We start from the raw sequence: 19,523 nt of genomic DNA, 5'->3' as shown, positions 1-19,523 counted from the left end.
GGATGGAGGAAAGCTTAGTAGGATTTTTGGTCAGATGCCACAAAGGAAACACTGAAGTTGCTCTGTGCCCCAGATGTGGGGCAGTCTATGATGAAATGCTAGCACGATCATTCGAACGTGTGTACTGCTACATGAGTCGAGAAACTCAGGGGTTGCGTCCTAACCTGTACGGTTTCGACATATGGACTCCAACAAAGAGGCCTGATAGCCCACACCCCAGAGCTCTAAGGGTAATATTCAAAATCCCCGCAGATGCACCCAGGGATAGGTGGGTGCAAGCTGATGCAAGAACCAACAAATGGCGAAGTTGGGACCAAGGAGGGAGAACTGCAATGGCATATAGGAAACAATTTCAAAGACCAAATCGAGAGGCGTATCGATTGGAGAATTATAAAGGAAAAAATCCTATGTCTCGGTCCCAGTGGAGAAGGCATCAGAGAATAAAAAAGGCTCAGAAGGAATACAGGCCAAGAGAAACTGGAGAATCTAGTAGCAACCAAGTCCCACACCAGGGGGCAAAGTCAAACAAACCTCCGGTGGAACGCAGATTATTCGAAGCTGAAAAACTCTTGGATGAAGAAGAAAAGATGCGTTCAAATTCCTGGAAAGAAGAGGATAGAATGACAAATGATTTTGATTCTGATGGAGTGTCATCTATAAACTTGAATTGCAATGTTGTATCCGTACTCCCTCACGAGTTTAATCAGGAAACTGAAGTGGAAGACTTTGAAGAGGCTGATATCGAAGAAATGGCAAAACACAGACCTGTGTGTTACTATGTGCTGAATAATGGTGCAGTTGAAGAACAGAATGCTTTCTTCGAAAGGCCTGATGAGGGCATGCGAAATCATTTGAAGCCACTCTATATCAGGGCTAAGATTGAGAATGTTGGCATTAATAAAGTCCTAGTTGATGGGGGAGCAGCAGTGAACCTAATGCCTCAATACATGCTAAAGAGAATTGGTATGTTCGATACGGATATAAGGCCACATAACATGGTTTTATCTAACTACGAAGGCAAAATAGGACAAACACTGGGAGTCGTTCAGGTCAATTTGACAGTAGGCTCAGTTACCAGGCCAACTATGTTCATGGTTATACCAGCAAAAGCAAACTACAACCTTTTGCTTGGCAGGGAATGGATTCATGGGGTAGCAGCTGTGCCCTCAACAATGCATCAGAGGGTGACAATTTGGAGGGAAGATGGTATAGTGGAGAATATCGAAGGTGATCAGAGTTACTATATGGCTGAAGTCAACCAGGTGAATAAAACCAACTTCGATAGGAACCTGGCAAACATAGGCCCTTGTCATGCTGCAGAAGAGATGTATACCCCAAATAAAAATGCATTGTACTATTTAACTTTACACCCAAATGGATTCCAATGGGATAGAGAGATCATGGATGGTCCATCAGATACAGCACCATTGGAGAATTATCCAACAGTACGGCCAACAGGCTGGGACGATGACATTAATCATGTCTGAGTCTTCGTTCTTCGAAAAGATTTCGGCCTATGTGGCCGAGAACAAAAGGAAGGCGGCTCTCGAAGCCGAACTATCAAATACAAAGATAGATGCAGTTCTAACCAAAGAAGGAATAACAGAATTGGAGATACGTACGAGTTTCGAACTCTCTGAAGACATCTTTGAAAATGACAAGACGTTTCGGGAACAGGGTCATCAATGATTATGACGTTAGTCAGCAGTCTTGGAACTCTCAAAGATCAATAAGAAACGAAATCTTATGATGACAAGAAACGCCTATTTCTGTTGATTTTCGAAACAGGCATTTATTGGGGGCAATTTGTTAGCTGAAGATTTCGTCTTGTAATATTTGTCCTTCGAAGAAGTGGAAAATCGAAGGAAAGATGGTTACTGATGGCCATCCCTTAAAAATAAAAGATGGCTACTGATGGCCATGCTTCGAGAATAAAGATTTCTAAGTTCGTTATGAAGATAATGAATACTGAAAGCTAGTGAAAGTATGTGTCTTCGGGGACTTAGACAAAATTTATAAAATATATTCAAGTATTACTACTTAGCGTGTTTTCGTAGTGTTTTTAATACACTGCCACGCGTCGAAGACGGACTCAGGCGGGAAGATTTGAAATTCGAAGACGGTTTTGTAACTGTCCAAGTAACAGATGGCGTCGCTGGAAGTTCTTATGAGAGACGTGGCAGCAGATTAGTGTAGGACCGTTAAGGTCGAAACTAGTATAAATAGGAGTCTTAATGTTAGGATTCAGTGTGTTCATTTTGTACAAATCACTCACATATTTACTCAAGTATCAAGTGTTAAGAGAAAGAGTTCGCTGAGAAAATGTACGTATGACACCACTTTAATACATGTGTATTATCTTTCGTTTTCAAATATCTTTCAGAATTACTGCATTCCATTTACTTCTTGCCATTTACATTTCTGTATCTTTACTTTAATGTCATTTACTTTCGAATTACTTTCATGTCATTTATTTTCAAAGTCTTTAACGTTTCTGCATTCTAAGATTCTTTACGTTTTAACAGTCCTTTTAGTTTCATATGTTATGTTACTTATCTTTTCATTGAAATCATACTTACATATAACAAAGTGATTATCAAGATTACTTGTTCTTTAATCGAACAACGCTTATTGAAGAAGACGAATCATGAATATGGTTCAAATGAACATTGATAACAATCTGTTTGACTATGTGTCCTAGGATCAATCTAGTCGATCCTGCGAGTAACCAAATCATATTTATTATAGTTTGGAAGACTAGCGGTTGTTTACCGGAAATCACCGTAAACACACGGTCCCACTGGGCGTGCCAATTTGTTTACTGTGATTTCCCGTAAACAACCGCTAGTCTTCCAAACTATAATAAATATGATTTGGTTACTCGCAGGATCGACTAGATTGATCCTAGGACATAGTCAAAAAGATTGTTATTCATGATAGTTCGAATTATGTCTATGGTTGGCTTGTCTCGAAATAAGAAATACTTAATTAAAGAAATAAAGATTAGCAATCACCTTGTTATACACATAAATATAACATCAGCGAAGGGTAAGATAAAGACGAAATATAAGACAAAACTGTAAAGTGCAAGAATCTTAAAGTGTGGAAACGTAAATGCTTCGAAACTAAGTAAAATGAAGATAAAGAGTGCAGGAACGTAAATGACAAAAAGTAAACGAAATGCAGTAATATCAAAAGAGACTTGAATAAAGAAAGATACAAATGTATTTAAAATGGTATTGGTGTCATACGTACATTTCTCAGCGAAACTCGTTCTCTTAACACTTGATACTTGAGCGATATGTGAGTGATTTGTACAAAATGAACACACGGAATCCTAATATTAAGACCCTTATTTATACTAATTTCGACCCTAACGGTCCTACACTAATCTGATGCCACGTTACTCACGAGAATCATTGGGATGCCATCTGTCTTTGTGCAGTTATATAAACTACTTCGAAATTCAAATCCTCCCGCCTGAATCCTCTTTCGACGCGTGGCAACGTAATCAGAATCGAGAATGCCACGAAAATACGCTAAGCTTAAGTACTTTACATATTTGGTAAAAACGTTTAAGTCCTCAAAGATGATTCTTTTCAAATTTAGCTTCAGTGCTAACAGGAGGTATGGAAAAAAAAAGAAAGATACATTGGGTTAGTTGGAAAAATGTTACTCTTCGGTTTGATAAAGGGGTTATCGGAGTAAAAAACATTGCGGTTTTTAATCATGCACTTCTTACAAAGTGGAGATGGAGAATTCTACAAGGGCACGACTCACTTTGGCTAAGGGTGTTGAAATCCCGGTATGGCGATTTATCTTCCGTGGTGTACAATATGTTTAGCTCAAAATCTCATCTTTTATCATCTTTTTCATCTCTTTCTTCTTTATGGTGGAGGGACATTTTGAAAGTTGGAAGGAGTTTTTTGAGGGACCCTATTGTCGAAGGATGTAAATTTGTTGTGCATAATGGGTATAACACTCCTTTTTGGGAAGCAAATTGGTCGGGAGGATATTATTTTGAAGGATGCTTTTCTGGATTTGTATGATGTTTCTAAATTAAAAGGGGTGTCGGTGGCGATTTGAGGTGGGGAAATTTTGGGATTTCCATGGCTATGGAGGCGGAAAGGGGTCTAGCGGCGGAAATATCAAGGTTGAAGGAGGTGTTGTATGAGTTTGGCGGAGTGGGGGAAGGGACAAATGGTGTTTCTTGGAAGTTCAATTCCGAGGGAGTTTTTTCGGTGGCTTCTTGTTACTCTTTTTTGGCCAAAGATTTCATACCGTATGATTATTCTTTTTTCCTCGTGCATATATTGAACACAATGTATAGACTGTCTCACCCTTCTCCAATTCAATATCGAGCCCTTATACATTTATTCCATTATGTTGGATTGGAAAATTCTATCTAGGCCACTCATGGAAAATTCTATCTAGGCCAATCAATTCCACCAAGAGAGTTTGATGAGGCTTATGGGATTTTGTGGAAGGCGGAGGTGCCTTTTAAAATAAAGGCTTTCGGATGGAGGCTTCTCCTTGATAGGATTCCGACTAAGGACCTTTTGGTGTATAGTGGTATATCTTTTCTTTTAGATAAATTAAAGTATATTTTTTGTGGATATGAAGTAGAGAATAGAAATCATTCTTTTTTTGGTTGTCGGGTGGTGAAGGATATTTGGAAAGCCATAGCTCTTTGGGTGGGTAAAGAGGGTGGTATGGAGGAAGGGTGTTTATCGAATTTTATGGATTGACATTACTTTTTCCGGGATAAAAAGGTTAAAAATAGCAAGGTGGATGTGGTGTGGTTAGCTACTACTTGGACTTTATGGTTGGTTAGGAATGGTGTTTGATTCCGGGAGGAAAATTGGAATTTTAATGATACGGTTTGGAACATCAAGACCATGGTTTGGAAGTGGTCATTTTGCGGGAAAATTACGTACTCCAATTATTTGTTTTATGAAGTCATTAAAGACCCGCTTCTTTATCTCTCATAAGTTCAATTGGTTGTAATTTTCTCTTTTTTTTGTGCGGTTTTACCGTATTCGTGTAATCGGGTTGGAGAACCCTTGGTTCTCCTTATCAACATATCTTGCTTACACAAAAAAAAAAACTACAAAAATATATGTTATTAACCACATATTTTACATATATTTATTAACCAAGTTTACCACTTCCTTAACTAATAAATTATTTAATATTAACCAAATTCTAGCATTAAAATAAAAAATACAATAAATAATTTTCACATTCTATTAATCAAGTTCTGATATTAAATTACAAAATATATAAAATATAGCAAATAAAATTGATTAATGAAGTGTAAAAATTAATTATTGTATTTCATATTTTAATGTCAAAACTTGATTAATAATATGGTTTTTATTGGTTAATAAAATAATAAATTTGATTAATAAATTATAAACAAAATATGTGATTAACGTATATTTTTCTTATTTATACAATAATATAATCGATTAATGACAAACTTTATATGTATGTTATAAAATTAATTTGAAAAATAAAAATATTGTTTATAAATATTATTATTTTTAGGGTTAATAGTAATTCACCCCTGTAATGTTAGCGAATTTTGTTTTTGCCTCCTCCCTACCCTTTGGCAACGGTTTTTTCAAAAAAAACCGTTGCCAAAACCTACCTTTGACAACGGTAGGGGGGTAAATCAAAACACGCTCATATTACAGGGGGTAAACTACTATTAACCCTTATTTTTATTTAAGAATAGCATTGTTCTCTGTAGAATAGAGAAAGCTAGGTCAAAGCAAGTCATTTGGACTTTCATCAAATGAATCATTCAACCCAATTAAAAAAGAAAGAAAATTCTCTACATTTCATTTTAAAATAAATTTATTTACACTTTCAATTTCTAGTGCTCGCCATATTTTTTTTCCACAAATTGTGCTTCCAGCATGCACTCACCAATTAATTAGCTTCCGAAACGTGTCCCATAATATATGTCAACAACTGCCTCAGCTAATACTTTTCCACCATTTTCTTCCACTTACGCAAATTTTCTAGTTTAAAAGAATCGGTTCAAATTTAGCTTTTAATTTTTTAAATTTTTTCAATGCTATCTATTCTTTTACCACCAACAATTTCTATGCTACAATATTCCACCCTATTAAACTACAATTTTATAAATAGGTGTTAAGAGTCCTATGACACACAACTAAATACAACATAACAAATTAACAATTACTCCTCACCTTAGATATGAGTTCTGTCCAAATCCTCTCTACCACCACAATCCATGCACCAAATCACTTAAATGACCACAATCGATCTAACTCCATGGGATCTACAATTCCTCCCATTTGGATACAATCAAACTGGTCTTCTTTATCACCACCCTTTCGATTTAGATGCAACTAACCAAATCCAACACTTTAAAAGTTCACTTTCTTCTACTCTTGATTTTTTCCATCTCTTCACGGGCCGTCTTGAAATAAAACAACATGAAGATAATATTATCTCGTGTTCTATCAAGTGCAACAATAAAGGAGCACTCTTTGTTCATGCTATAGCGAAAAATATTAGTGTCTCGTACATTCTTAAACCCACTAATCTTCCCCCGATTCATCACTCATTATTTTCACTTAACGGAGTTAAAAACTATGAAGGGACCTCACAACCATTACTTGCAATCCAAGTAACAGAATTGGTCGACGGCGTCTTTGTTGGCTTCACACTCAACCATGTGGTTGGTGATGGTAAGTCGTTTTGTCATTTTTCCAATTCGTTGGCCGAAATCTCGAAAGGTTGTCATAAAATATCCAAACTTCCAATATATGAACGATGGTTTCCAAAAGATATTGAATGTCCCATTCGATTTCCCTTCAAAATGGAGCCGCAAAATAGTTACTCTTATAATGAAGGGATTAAACTTAACCTACCAGAAAGATTATTTCATTTCACAAAAGAAAGTATTGCAAAATTAAAATTCAGAGCCAACTTAGAGGCCGGTACCAAGAAGTTATCTTCTTTGCAAGCAGTTTTCACTCACATTTGGCGTTCTTTTGTACGTTCTAGAAAACTTGACCCACAAACCGAAGTGAGTTTTGTGCTGGATATAGGCGTTAGACCAAGGTTGATTCCTCCTTTGCATGAAGACTATTTTGGTAATGCGGTGATAGATTGTGTGGTTACCATGCAAGCGGGTGAATTGTTAGAAGATGGTGGACTTGGTAAAGGTGCATTGAAGATGAATAAGATGATTGCTTTGCACTCAAATGAGAAGTTGAAAAGTGACTATAGAAATTGGTTGATAACTCCGAGTTTTATTGTAACCCCTGATGATGTGGTGAATAATAATTCATTGGTGATTGGTAGTTCGCCTTGGTTTGATGTTTATGTTAATGATTTCGGTTGGGGAAAACCAGTGGGGGTTCGAAGTGGGGGTTATAAAAGAAGTGGGAAGGTTTATGTGTATGCAGGTGTAGAAGAAGGTAGTATGGACCTTGAAGTTTGTCTTCCTAATGAAAATTTGGAAGCAATTGGAAATGATCCCGAGTTTATGGATTACGCGTCCAACTACTGTGGCTTCTAAGTTCTAATAATGTTGAACCTTTAGTGTTTGATTTTGTATTTGAATAACGGATTAATAATGAGGTTGAAGTCTTAGTTTTGTAAGAAGGTTTGATGTTCAACTCCATATAAACAAACAGTGATTGTTGTGGAATTTTTATTTTTATTTTATTTTATGAAGTGTATGTTGTTATTGATGAAGTGCATGTTGGAACTTTGTGACTTGGAAAATGTTGTTCAAAGTTTGATGATTATTCAATTCTATGTGGGTATAAGAATATGATATTTCTGTCATGATATTGATTCAAAGGGTGCTAGTTTTGTACGCTGTGCTTAGTCATCAGGAAGATTTCCAAAGGCTTTATAGTCTCTCGTATGAATCTTTGGAGATGAAATATGGTGAATAATATATTTTGTGGCTAATAGAATCACGGTGTATGGTGAGCAACAATTGGTAGATACTACAATTATGGATAAAATACTTGATCCTTAACAGAAAATTTAATTACATAGTTTTCTCTATTGATGAAGTGGAGTATATTGATGCTTTAATCATTGATGAGTTGCAAAGTTTATTAATTATTCACAAGCAAAAGCTTCATAAACAAGATACGGAGGAACAAGCATTCAAAGTATTTCATGAGAATAGATTAGGAGGAAACAGAGGTCTCAGTCGAGGATCATTTAGAAGAAGAAGATGTAGAGGATGTCAATCTTAGGTCGATTGTTGAGTGCTTCTAATGTCACAAGTTTGGACACTTTCACTTTCAATACGAGTGTTCTAGTTTATAAAAGGATAATGCTTATTGTTAAGAAAATATAAGAACAAGAAAGACAAGAATAATCTCAATCATTCATTATCACCACTACTACTCCATGATTTCAATTAAAGAGGAAATTAAATTTAAAATAAATTAAAAATTATACTTTAAAATAATGACATATGTACATTCTTACATTTCTTCTTCAATTTCTTTCGTACTAAATAGCACTACTCTTCATAAAAAAAGCTAATTGGGTTGAACTTGATGATAATGGTTAAGAAATGTGGTTCGGCCTAACTCATTCCAACAAAATCGGCTTGTAAAGTGAGGATTGCCTCCACTTATAGGCACATGTTTAGGCCATATATTGTCCGATGTGAGATTCATAACACACCCCTCACACCCAGGACTATACAACTGGAGCGTGGAAATAAACGGTGGGTGGCCCGATAGAGGAAACCATAATAGGTGGCCCACCGGATCTTAAACCAGGCTCTACCATGTTAAGAAATGTGGTTGGGCCTAACTCATTATTACAAAGCCAGTTTTGTAGGGTTGAGTTAGGCCCAACCACATTTCTTAATAATAATGAAGAAATGTTAATAAAGTCAAATGTGGCGTATAATGAAGCAAGAAGATGGGTGTACAATTTTATGGATTCGAGATGCAGCAATAATCAGTGCGGAGAAAAAACCTTATTTACTGATCTAAATCAAAGCTTTAATAGAATCTGAAATTGGGAAATAATTCAAAGATAACAATAAGAGGAGATGGGAATGTAAGTCTATCAGTGATGGGTGTTATGCATGCGATAACAAAGATATTTTATGTTCCAGAATTAGAGAACAACCTGTTGAGTATTGGCCAACTACAAAAAACAGGATTAACAATTGTTATTCAATATGGCAAGTGTAGAATTTACCATCCACTGAAGGGATTAATTATCCAAACAGAAATGACATCTAATAGAATACTTTTGCTATTAGTTGTTTCTCAATAAGAAGGGAATATTTGTTGAGCAGGAGATTGACCGGGGCTTAAGTTGTGATATAAAAGAGATAATCAACACGTGAGGCTAAGAGAATGAATGTGAATATTAATTTTAAGAATGTTTTTCGACCTTTAGAAATTGTGGAAGCCATGTTAGAATTTTCGTTGCTAACAAATATCTAAGAGTTAAGAATTAGAATCTGAAACCTGATCAAATCCTTAAATCGAGAGATCGAAATATTTACCATTTTTAGGAAAAATTAATGAAGGAGAAAATTATCGAGAAGCCTAATGAATAGATTCAAATTTTAAAATATGAAGAGATGAACTCAAACCTAGAAGAATCTGAACAACTTTATTAAAGAAATCTTTTGAAGAAAAATAAAAAAACATCAACTCTAGTAGTCACTCTAAAAGAACAATCTAGGTGAATGAAAGATCCTCAAAAGATTCAATCCAATGAAGAAAATTCATCAAGCAGACAATGTGAAGAAGATGAAGAAGTTTTATGTAATGGAATATTTGAAAGAATAAATGAAAAAGAAGTCCGGATGAGCAATATCTTTAGAGACTCAACATCAAGTAGAAATCTTGAAGAATCATCCTCAGGTAGAATTTTCGGAGAACCTTCTTCCAATGAAGAAGATGAACAAGTTTGATTGAAATCTTTATACCAAGACTATTCTAAGGTAAAAAAAGTTATATTACTTGCAATTATTTAATTTAAATGCTAAGCTAATTAAGGAACATGATAAGATTGAAAAGTATAACGTATATCTTAAAGACTACATTGAGTTTTTAGAAAACAATAATGAAATGGTGATGAAATGACTAATATTAAAAACTAATACTAGAGTTCGATCCAATATCTCACAAATATTCACCTTGGAACAAACTCTATAACTTTAAGGGAACAAACTAGCTTTCTTCCTACATCTTTTTTGAACTACATATAGTGAAAAAACTTGCAACTCGACAAGGTCTTGATGATTATATCCGCAACATTGTGATATGTCTGGGATATGCAATTCAACATCGACATGCTCTATCTCAATAGAAATCTCTCCATGTTTCACCTCTTTTTCAAATATCTCTGCACTTTGACCAACATCATCAGTTTTCTTGAAAGTCACCTCAGTTTCATTAAAAACTACATCTCGACTAGTGATACACCTCCTGTGACCTCGCTCTAGACATCATATCCTATAAGGTTTTACTCCTTCAGGGTATCCCATGAACATACATCTCAGAGCTCTAGGTTCGACCTTATCTTGCCTCATGTGAGCATAGGCTACGCATCCAAACACTCTAAGTTTGTCGAGATCCGGTGGATATCCCGACCAAACTTCTTCATGTGTCTTCATATCTAATGAAATAGAAGGACATCTGTTTATTAGATATGTTGCTGTCGAAACAGCCTATACCTAAAACACCTTCTTTAACCCAACACTAGCTAACATGTATCTAACTCTTTCCAAAATGGTTTGATTAAACATTTCAGCCAAACTATTTATTGATGAGTACCTACCAGAGGCTGCACAAAATCTGTCGAACGCCTTATTGCAAAATTCAAGACCATTTTTTGGTTCTCAACCTCTTTACTGTGCCATTCTGATTTTCGACAAGAGTCTTCCAACTTTTGAAATTCTCAAAAATTTCAACCTCAATCTTCCAGATGAATACCAATAACGTTCTGGAATAATCGTCAACTATGGATAGAAAATACCTTGCTCCTGAATAGGATAGACACCTTGCAGGCCCCCAAAGATCAACATGGATGTAATCAAGGGATCCATGTGTTCTTTGTTTGCCTTTATTGAACTTCACTCTGCAAGATTTTCCTACTACACAAGGTTCACAAAACTTCAGTTTTTCAACTTTGTCTCCACCAAGCAGATTTTGTTCCCCTAATTCAACCAGACCCCTTTCACTAACATGGCCCAATCTCATGTGCCAAATTTCTATCTTCGAAAAAGGTTTTGTGGATGCAACATTTACAAAACAACTTACAAATTCAACCTTAAGGGTATACAAACCTTGTTTTTTCACTCCTCTCAAGACTTTCTTCGACCCATTCATGTCTCTTAGAATACTTTTCTCTCCTTGAAAAACATATCCTTTCTTTTCGAATTCACCAAGAGAAATCAAATTTATCTTCAAATCAGGTGCACACCTAACTTCAGTCAACAACCTTATTGACTCATCACAGAGCTTGAATCTCACAGATTCAACACCTTTAATCTTGCAAGTTGTGTTGTTTCCCATCGATACAGGTCTATCATCTTGATCACATATTTCCTCAAACATGTCTATTTTTGAAGTCATGTGCCAAGTGCAACCTGAATCCATAATCTGCTCTTTACTTGAGTCGCTGCTTGAAACCACAAGAACATCGTATGAGTCGAAATCATCTTGAACAATGGTAGTTTTGCCATTACCATTAACTCTATGATCTTTCAGGTATTCAAGGCACATTTTTCTTGTATGACTCTCCTTCTTATAGTGATAACATCAAATACCTGACGCATCACCACTATAAGACTTCTGCTGACTTTTACCCTTCTTCTTGTCGAACTTTCCATCTCTCTTTGTGAAGATCTCTTAAACCAACAGGCCTTCACCAGCCAAAGATGGCTTGTGCTCTTTTCGTTCGTTTAAATCCTTAGAATACTGTTAGCTGAAGATTTCGTTTGGGAAGATTATCCTTCGAAGGTTTGAAATTCGAAGGAAGATGGTTACTGATGACCATCTTTGATATGAAAAATGGCTATTGAGGGCCATGTTCGAGAATGATTGTTTAAGTTGGAACGGAGACAGTTAGCACTGAAGCTAAATTTGAAAAGAATCATCTTTTGGGACTTAAACGTTTTTACGAAATATGTAAAGTACTGAAGCTTAGCGTATTTTCGTGGCATTCTCGATTCTGATTATGTTGCCACGCGTCGAAAGAAGATTCAGGCGGGAGGATTTGAATTTCGAAGTAGTTTATATAACTGCACAAAGACAGATGGCATCCCAAGGATTCTCGTGAGTAACGTGTCATCAGATTAGTGTAGGACTGTTAGGGTCGAAATTAGTATAAATAAGGGTCTTAGTATTAGGATTCTGTGTGTTCATTTTGTACAAATCACTCACATATTGCTCAAGTATCAAGTGTTAAGAGAACGAGTTTCGCTGAGAAATGTACGTATGACACCAACATCATTTTAAATACATTTATATCTTTCTTTATTCAAGTATATTTTGATATTACTGCATTTCGTTTACTTTCTGTCATTTACATTCCCGCACTCTTTATTTTCATTCTATTTAGTTTCGAAGCATTTAAGTTTCTACACTTTAAGATTCTCGCACTTTACAGTTTTGTCTTATATTTTATCTTTATCTTACCCTTCGCTGATGTTATATTTACGTGTATAACAAGGTGATTGCTAATCTTTATTTCTTTGATTAAGTATTTCTTATTTCGAGACAAGCCAACCATAGACATAATTCGAACTATCATGAATAACAACCTTTTTGACTATGTCCTAGGATCAATCTAGTCGATCCTGCGAGTAACCAAATCATATTTATTATAGTTTGGAAGACTAGCGGTTGTTTACCGGAAATCACCGTAAACAAATTGGCACGCCCAGTGGGACGGTGTCAAACAGATTGTTTTAATTGATTGTTTTGTTTTGTCTAGAAAATATCAAGACCTTGTATGAACCTTAGGAACGGTAAATTAACCAACAGTGCACAACCGATTCCTAAACGAAGGTACAACAAGAAAATGGTCAATGCGGCCAGTGGAGGGGGAAACCAAGATCCCCCACAAGGGTCAGGAACAGTAGCGACAAATTCTACGCAAGTTTCGACTTCTACTCAAGAGGCGCAGGCTATACCAATTTCGACAGGATCTGAACCCATAGGTAGTTCCCAGGCGATGCCCGAAAATACTACAGGGACAACAGGGACTATACCAGTTTCGAGTTCGACCACCGCGCCTCCATTCATTAGCGCAAGCGAGATACCACCTTTCTCGACAAACGCTGCAAGTCAGTTATTTTCCCCAGGACCATCATCGACTTTCGAAGGTTGGAGACCCAACAATCCATATGGAATGCCATATTCATATATGACAGGATTACGAGGATCAGGGCCTACATACACTACAACTAACCCGACGACATTTTCGCCGAATGTCAGTTCGATAGGTCGAAGCGCACATAATACTGGCTTCTCGGCCCAAATACCCCCTTTTACCACAAATAGTCAAGCAGCATTTCGACAGGAAATGGATGCAAGTAACCATGATATGTTAGGAACTCTTGCCAAAGAATTGGGCTCCATCTTGAATCCGTTAGCAACAAACATTACTAGGACTAACCAGGATAATGTGGAAACTTTCCAAAAAATATCATCTCAAATAAATCGAATGGCAGATTTTTTAGGAGTTCCACAAAATAGACGAAGGAACAACCAGTCAACTTATCAGGAAGGGGAACCCATTCTAGAACAAGTTCGAGCCACAGCACCACCATCTAGACCAACACCAGTCGAGCAAAACCAAGTGATAGACTTAGAAACTCGAAGGCAAACGACTAACATTGGCCAACAAGCAGTTGCCCAGCAACAGCCTAATCTGGTGATGGTAAGAAGAAACGAACATCCTGACGAAGTGGTCCATAGGGTTAGGAGAGACAATTTGGCAACAGAGAACAATCTCACTGCCATGATAGAGAGAATAATGGCTAACAATGGCCTTAATACCGGGCTTCGACGCCCAAATTATACATCCCCAATAGCAGAATATATCATGCAATCGGAATTGCCAAGGGGTACCAAAGTACCAAAATTTACTAAATTTTCAGGGGACACCAATGAGTCTACCGTGGAGCATATAGCCAGGTATCTGACGGAAGCAAGGGATCTAGCAGGGAACAAAGATTTAAGGATTAAATACTTCCCTAGTTCGCTAACAAAAAATGCTTTTGTTTGGTTCACTACTTTGCCCCCAAATTCCATAGATGCATGGGCACACTTGGAGAGATTATTCCGTGAACAATTTTACATGAGTCAGACCAAGATAAGTCTGAAAGAATTGGCTAGCATCAAGAGGAAGTTCACGGAATCTATAGATGATTACTTAAACAGGTTCCGTTTGTTGAAGTCAAGATGCTTCACGACTGTCCCAGAGCATGAATTAGTTGAAATGGCTGCAGGTGGCCTAGATTATTCAATTCGAAAGAAATTGGATACTCAATATTAAGAGATATGGCCCAATTGGCAGACAGGGTTCGACAAGTCGAACGATTAAAAGCAGAAAAGGCCAGAGCAAGTAAAAGTTATAAGAAGGAGAGAGTAGCATACGTCGAAGCAGGCGACGTTGATGGCGAACCTTTCGAAGATTCATACAGTATGGAAGAGGTCGAAATAGATCTTGCTGAGTTAAAAGAGGCTCCACCTTATCTTGCAAATTTCTCACCCCTGCTAATGGAAAAAATCCAGTAGAGAGTGATAAAAGCGATAGATTTCCTAAAAAAACTTATACATTTGATGTCACTAAATGTGACGAAATATTTGATTTATTAGTAAAAGATGGCCAGATGATAGTACCTCCCAATTCAAAAGTTCCTCCGTTAGAACAACGGAAGAAGCGAGGTTTTTGCAAATATCACGGTTTTTTAGGCCATAAAACTTCACAATGTTTTCTTTTCAGGGACTTAATTCAGAATGCTATCAAGGATGGACGTCTGAAATTTGCTGACAAAACCAAGAACCATATGAAGGTTGACACAGATCCTTTGAGTGTGGCTGACACTAACTTGTGTGAACCATTTGACGTCAACATGGTGGAAGTATCTGAAATCGATGCTGCTGAATCGGAGATAAATTCAGGTGGAAAGCAGGCTACTGAAAGCCTAAATGCCAATTCGATCTTCAATACTGATGTTGAAGAATCCTTTGATGCTGAGATGACTGAAGATCTGAAAGGAAAAACAAGTGAGGCCACTGAAGACCTCACAGTGAAGCTTCAGCAGATACGAATTTCCGAGGCTCCTCCGGCAGTTGTTAACATGGTCAATATTAGACGGCCTTTATCTGAAATAGAAGAACTAGAAAAATGGCTGATAAGGGAGAAAGGAAATATTGAAATCCCACCAAGAGGGAACAGTCTGAAGGATTATCTCTAGGATTGTCATGTGAAAAATGGTGGAAAAATGCTGATGTGCCCAAGATGTTCAGTTATGCTGAATCGAAGGGTTCAAGCCAATTTTGAGAGGGCCCTGCGAGAAAGAATGGAGCAGCCTTGGAGAGGAGGAAACTTATTGCTGAAGGTGTACCCAAGGACTGAAGAAAGCTTGGTGGGTTTCTTGGTCAGATGTCTCAACAATAACTCTGAGATTGCATTGTGCCCTAGGTGTGTAGCAGTTTATGATGAATTACTAGCAAGATCATTCGAAAGGGTGTATCTCTACGTGGGTCGGGAAACTCAAGGACTTCGTCCCAACTTGTATGGGTTCGATATCAGGACCCCATCAAGGAGGCCTGACAGCCCACACTGTTAGAACAAGATTTGTTCTGATCAATATTCTTAGTTTTGATGATAACAAGGATATGAATTTTGTGTGAGATAATGTGGTACTCTAATCCATTGCAATTTCCCTTTCAGGAAATATATATAGAGTATGCACAAATCAGCGCTCAGAAGCTTTGACTCAGAAGGTTCAGCATGCAACATCAGAACATGGTCTGGCAAGACATCAGAAGATGGTCAAGGCAGAATCAGAACATGGGTCTATGGAAGCATCAGAAGAACTTGAGATCAGAAGAAGAAGCACTGAAGTTCTCATGGTATCACGCTCAGAAGCACTTCAAGGTCAGAAGACCAGAAGATGCTATGCACCAAGCTATTTGACTCTGATGATATTCAAACGTTGTATACATAAACATCAGATCAGAAGAAAGTACAGGTGGCAGGCTACGCTGACTGACAAAAGGAACGTTGGAAGCTATTAAAGGCAACGTCAGTACACACAGCGTGAACGAGGCTCGAGGTAGTTGACAAAAGCGTGAAATATTAAATGCAATGTTGTACGGAACACGCAAAGCATTAAATGCTCTCAACGGTCATCTTCTCAAGTGCCTATAAATATGAAGTTCTGATGAGAAGCAATGTTGCCAATTCTGAAAAAACTTATTCTGAAAAACTTGCTGAAACGCTGTTCAATTCAAAGCTCAGAAACTTCATCTTCATCAAAGCTCACTACATTGCTGTTGTAATATATTAGTGAGATTAAGCTTAAACTTTAAGAGAAATATCACTGTTGTGATTATAGCTTTTTAGAAGCATTGTAAAACTCTTATTTGATTACATTAATTTGTAAGTAACTAGAGTGATCAAGTGTTGATCAGGATACTCTAGGAAGTCTTAGCTTGTGTCTAAGCAGTTGTAATTAGAGTGATCACGTGGTGGTCAGGATACTCTAAGAAAGTCTTAGCTTGTGTCTAAGCATTTGTTCCTAGAGTGATCAGGTTGTGATCAGGATACTCTAGAAGACTTAGTCGTGGGCTAAGTGGAAAACCATTGTAATCTGTTGCGATTAGTGGATTAAATCCTCAGGTGAGGTAAATCACTCCGTGGGGGTGGACTGGAGTAGTTTAGTTAACAACGAACCAGGATAAAAATAACTGTGCAATTTGTTTTTATCGTTCAAGTTTTTAAGACTACACTTATTCAAACCCCCCCTTTCTAAGTGTTTTTCTATCCTTCAATTGGCATCAGAGCGCCGGTTCTAAGGTGCAAGTACTTAACCGTGTTTAGAAAAGATTCAGGAAGAGAAAAACGCTTCAGTAAAAGATGGCTGGTGTAACTCAAACAAATCCAACTACATCTACATCTGGCTCTGCTGAGCAATACAATGGTAACAATGGTTATACTAGACCACCAGTATTTGATGGTGAAAACTTTGAGTATTGGAAAGATAAACTGGAAAGTTACTTTCTTGGTCTGGATGCTGATCTATGGGATCTTCTGTTGGATGGTTACAAACATCCTGTTAAAGCTACTGGTGTAAGGCTCACGAGAAGCGAAATGACTGATGATCAAAAGAAAGATTTCAAAAATCATCACAAATGCAGGACTGTTTTGCTGAATGCTATCTCTCATGCTTAGTATGAGAAGATATCTAACAGGGAAACTGCCCATGATATATATGAGTCATTGAAAATGACCCATGAGGGAAATGCTCAAGTCAAGGAGACTAAAGCTCTTGCTCTAATCCAGAAATATGAAGCCTTCAAGATGGAGGATGATGAAGACATTGAGAAGATGTTTTCAAGATTTCAAACTCTGACTGCTGGATTAAGAGTTCTGGATAAAGGCTACACCAAGGCTGATCATGTAAAGAAGATCATCAGAAGCTTGCCCAGAAGATGGGGTCCAATGGTAACAGCATTCAAGATTGCAAAGAATCTGAATGAAGTTTCTTTGGAAGAGCTTATCAGTGCCTTGAGAAGCCATGAAATAGAGCTGGACGCAAACGAGCCTCAGAAGAAAGGTAAGTCTATTGCATTAAAATCTAATGTTAAAAAATGCACTAACGCTTTTCAGGCTAGAGAAGAAGATCCTGAAGAATCAGAATCTGAAGAAGAAGATGAACTGTCCATGATCTCCAGAAGGGTAAACCAACTCTGGAAGAGCAAGCAAAGGAAGTTCAGAGGCTTCAGAAGCTCAAAGAGATTTGAACGAGGAGAATCTTCTGGTGACAAAAGATCTGACAAGAAGAAGGCTGTCTGCTATGAGTGCAATGAGCCTGGACATTACAAGAACGAGTGTCCAAAACTTCAGAAGGAGAATCCCAAAAAGAAGTTTCATAAGAAGAAAGGTCTTATGGCAACATGGGATGATTCTGAATCAGAATCAGAATCAGACTCTGAAGGAGAGCAGGCCAACTTCACGCTGATGGCTACAGAAGATGATGGATCAGAATCTAAATCAGAATCAGATTCTGAAGAGGTATTTTTTGAACTATCTAGAGATGAGTTAGTTTCCAGTCTAACAGAGCTTCTTGAATTAAAAGCTCATCTTAGTATCAAATACAAAAAGCTGAAAAAGCAATTTGAATTTGAAACTAAGAAGCTTGAGTTGGAAAATTCTGAATTAAAAGAAAAAGTTTTAAAATTATCCAATAATGTTGGATCTCCTTCTGATTCAAAAAAATCCACTCCCAGTCTGAACCATATTCTGAAAGAATATGATTTAAGTTTCAGAAAGTTCTTATCTAGAAATATTGGCAGAATTCAGCTAGCTTCTATGATATATGCTGTGTCTGGAAACAAAAGAGTTGGCATTGGTTTTGAGGGTGAAACTCCATACAAACTTGAACCTGTGGATGATATGAAAATCACATACAAGCCATTGTATGATCAGTTCAAGTATGGCCACTCACATGATATTAGGCACACATCACATGCACAAAGCTTTCACATAACACACACCAAGAAACATGTGACACAACCTAAGAAATATCATGGAACTCAGAATAAGAATTATCATGCTGTTCCTCCTATTTCATACAATGCTAAACCCAAGTTCAATCAGAACTTGAGGAAAACTAACAAGAAAGGACCCAAGAAGATGTGGGTACCTAAGGAGAAGATAATTTCTGTTGCAGATATCCTTGGCCGAAAAGAGGACAAAAAGCAAAATGTCATGGTACCTGGACTCTGGGTGCTCGCGACACATGACGGGAAGAAGGTCTACATTCCAAGACCTGGTGCTTAAACCAGGTGGAGAAGTCAAGTTTGGAGGAGATCAGAAGGGCAAAATCATTGGCTCTGGAACCATAAGTCTTGGTAACTCTCCTTCCATAACTAATGTACTTCTTGCAGAAGGATTAACGCATAATTTATCGTCCATAAGTCAATTAAGTGACAATGGTTATGATATAATCTTCAATCAAAAGTCTTGCAAGGCTGTAAGTCAGAAGGATGGCTCAATCCTATTTACAGGCAAGAGGAAGAACAACATTTATAAGATTGATCTTTCTGATCTTGAGAAGCAGAAGGTGACTTGTCTTATGTCTGTTTCTGAGGAGCAATGGGTCTGGCACAGAAGATTAGGTCATGCTAGTTTGAGAAAGATTTCTCAGATTAACAAACTAAATCTGGTCAGAGGACTCCCAAATCTGAAATACAAATCAGATGCTCTTTGTGAAGCATGTCAAAAGGGCAAGTTCTCCA

The 19,523-nt window shown here is 37.3% G+C and overlaps 1 pseudogene; it reads left to right on the top strand.

Moving 5' to 3' along the window:
• The first annotated feature begins 6,228 nt into the window (after positions 1 to 6,228).
• LOC131640334 (protein ENHANCED PSEUDOMONAS SUSCEPTIBILITY 1-like) lies at positions 6,229 to 7,738 on the top strand (annotated as a pseudogene).
• The last annotated feature ends 11,785 nt before the right edge of the window (positions 7,739 to 19,523 follow it).

This window comes from Vicia villosa, unplaced genomic scaffold (genome assembly GCF_029867415.1).
Source record: "Vicia villosa cultivar HV-30 ecotype Madison, WI unplaced genomic scaffold, Vvil1.0 ctg.003066F_1_1, whole genome shotgun sequence".
Classification (NCBI taxonomy): domain Eukaryota; kingdom Viridiplantae; phylum Streptophyta; class Magnoliopsida; order Fabales; family Fabaceae; genus Vicia; species Vicia villosa.
This window is presented reverse-complemented; position numbering and strand designations above follow the sequence as displayed.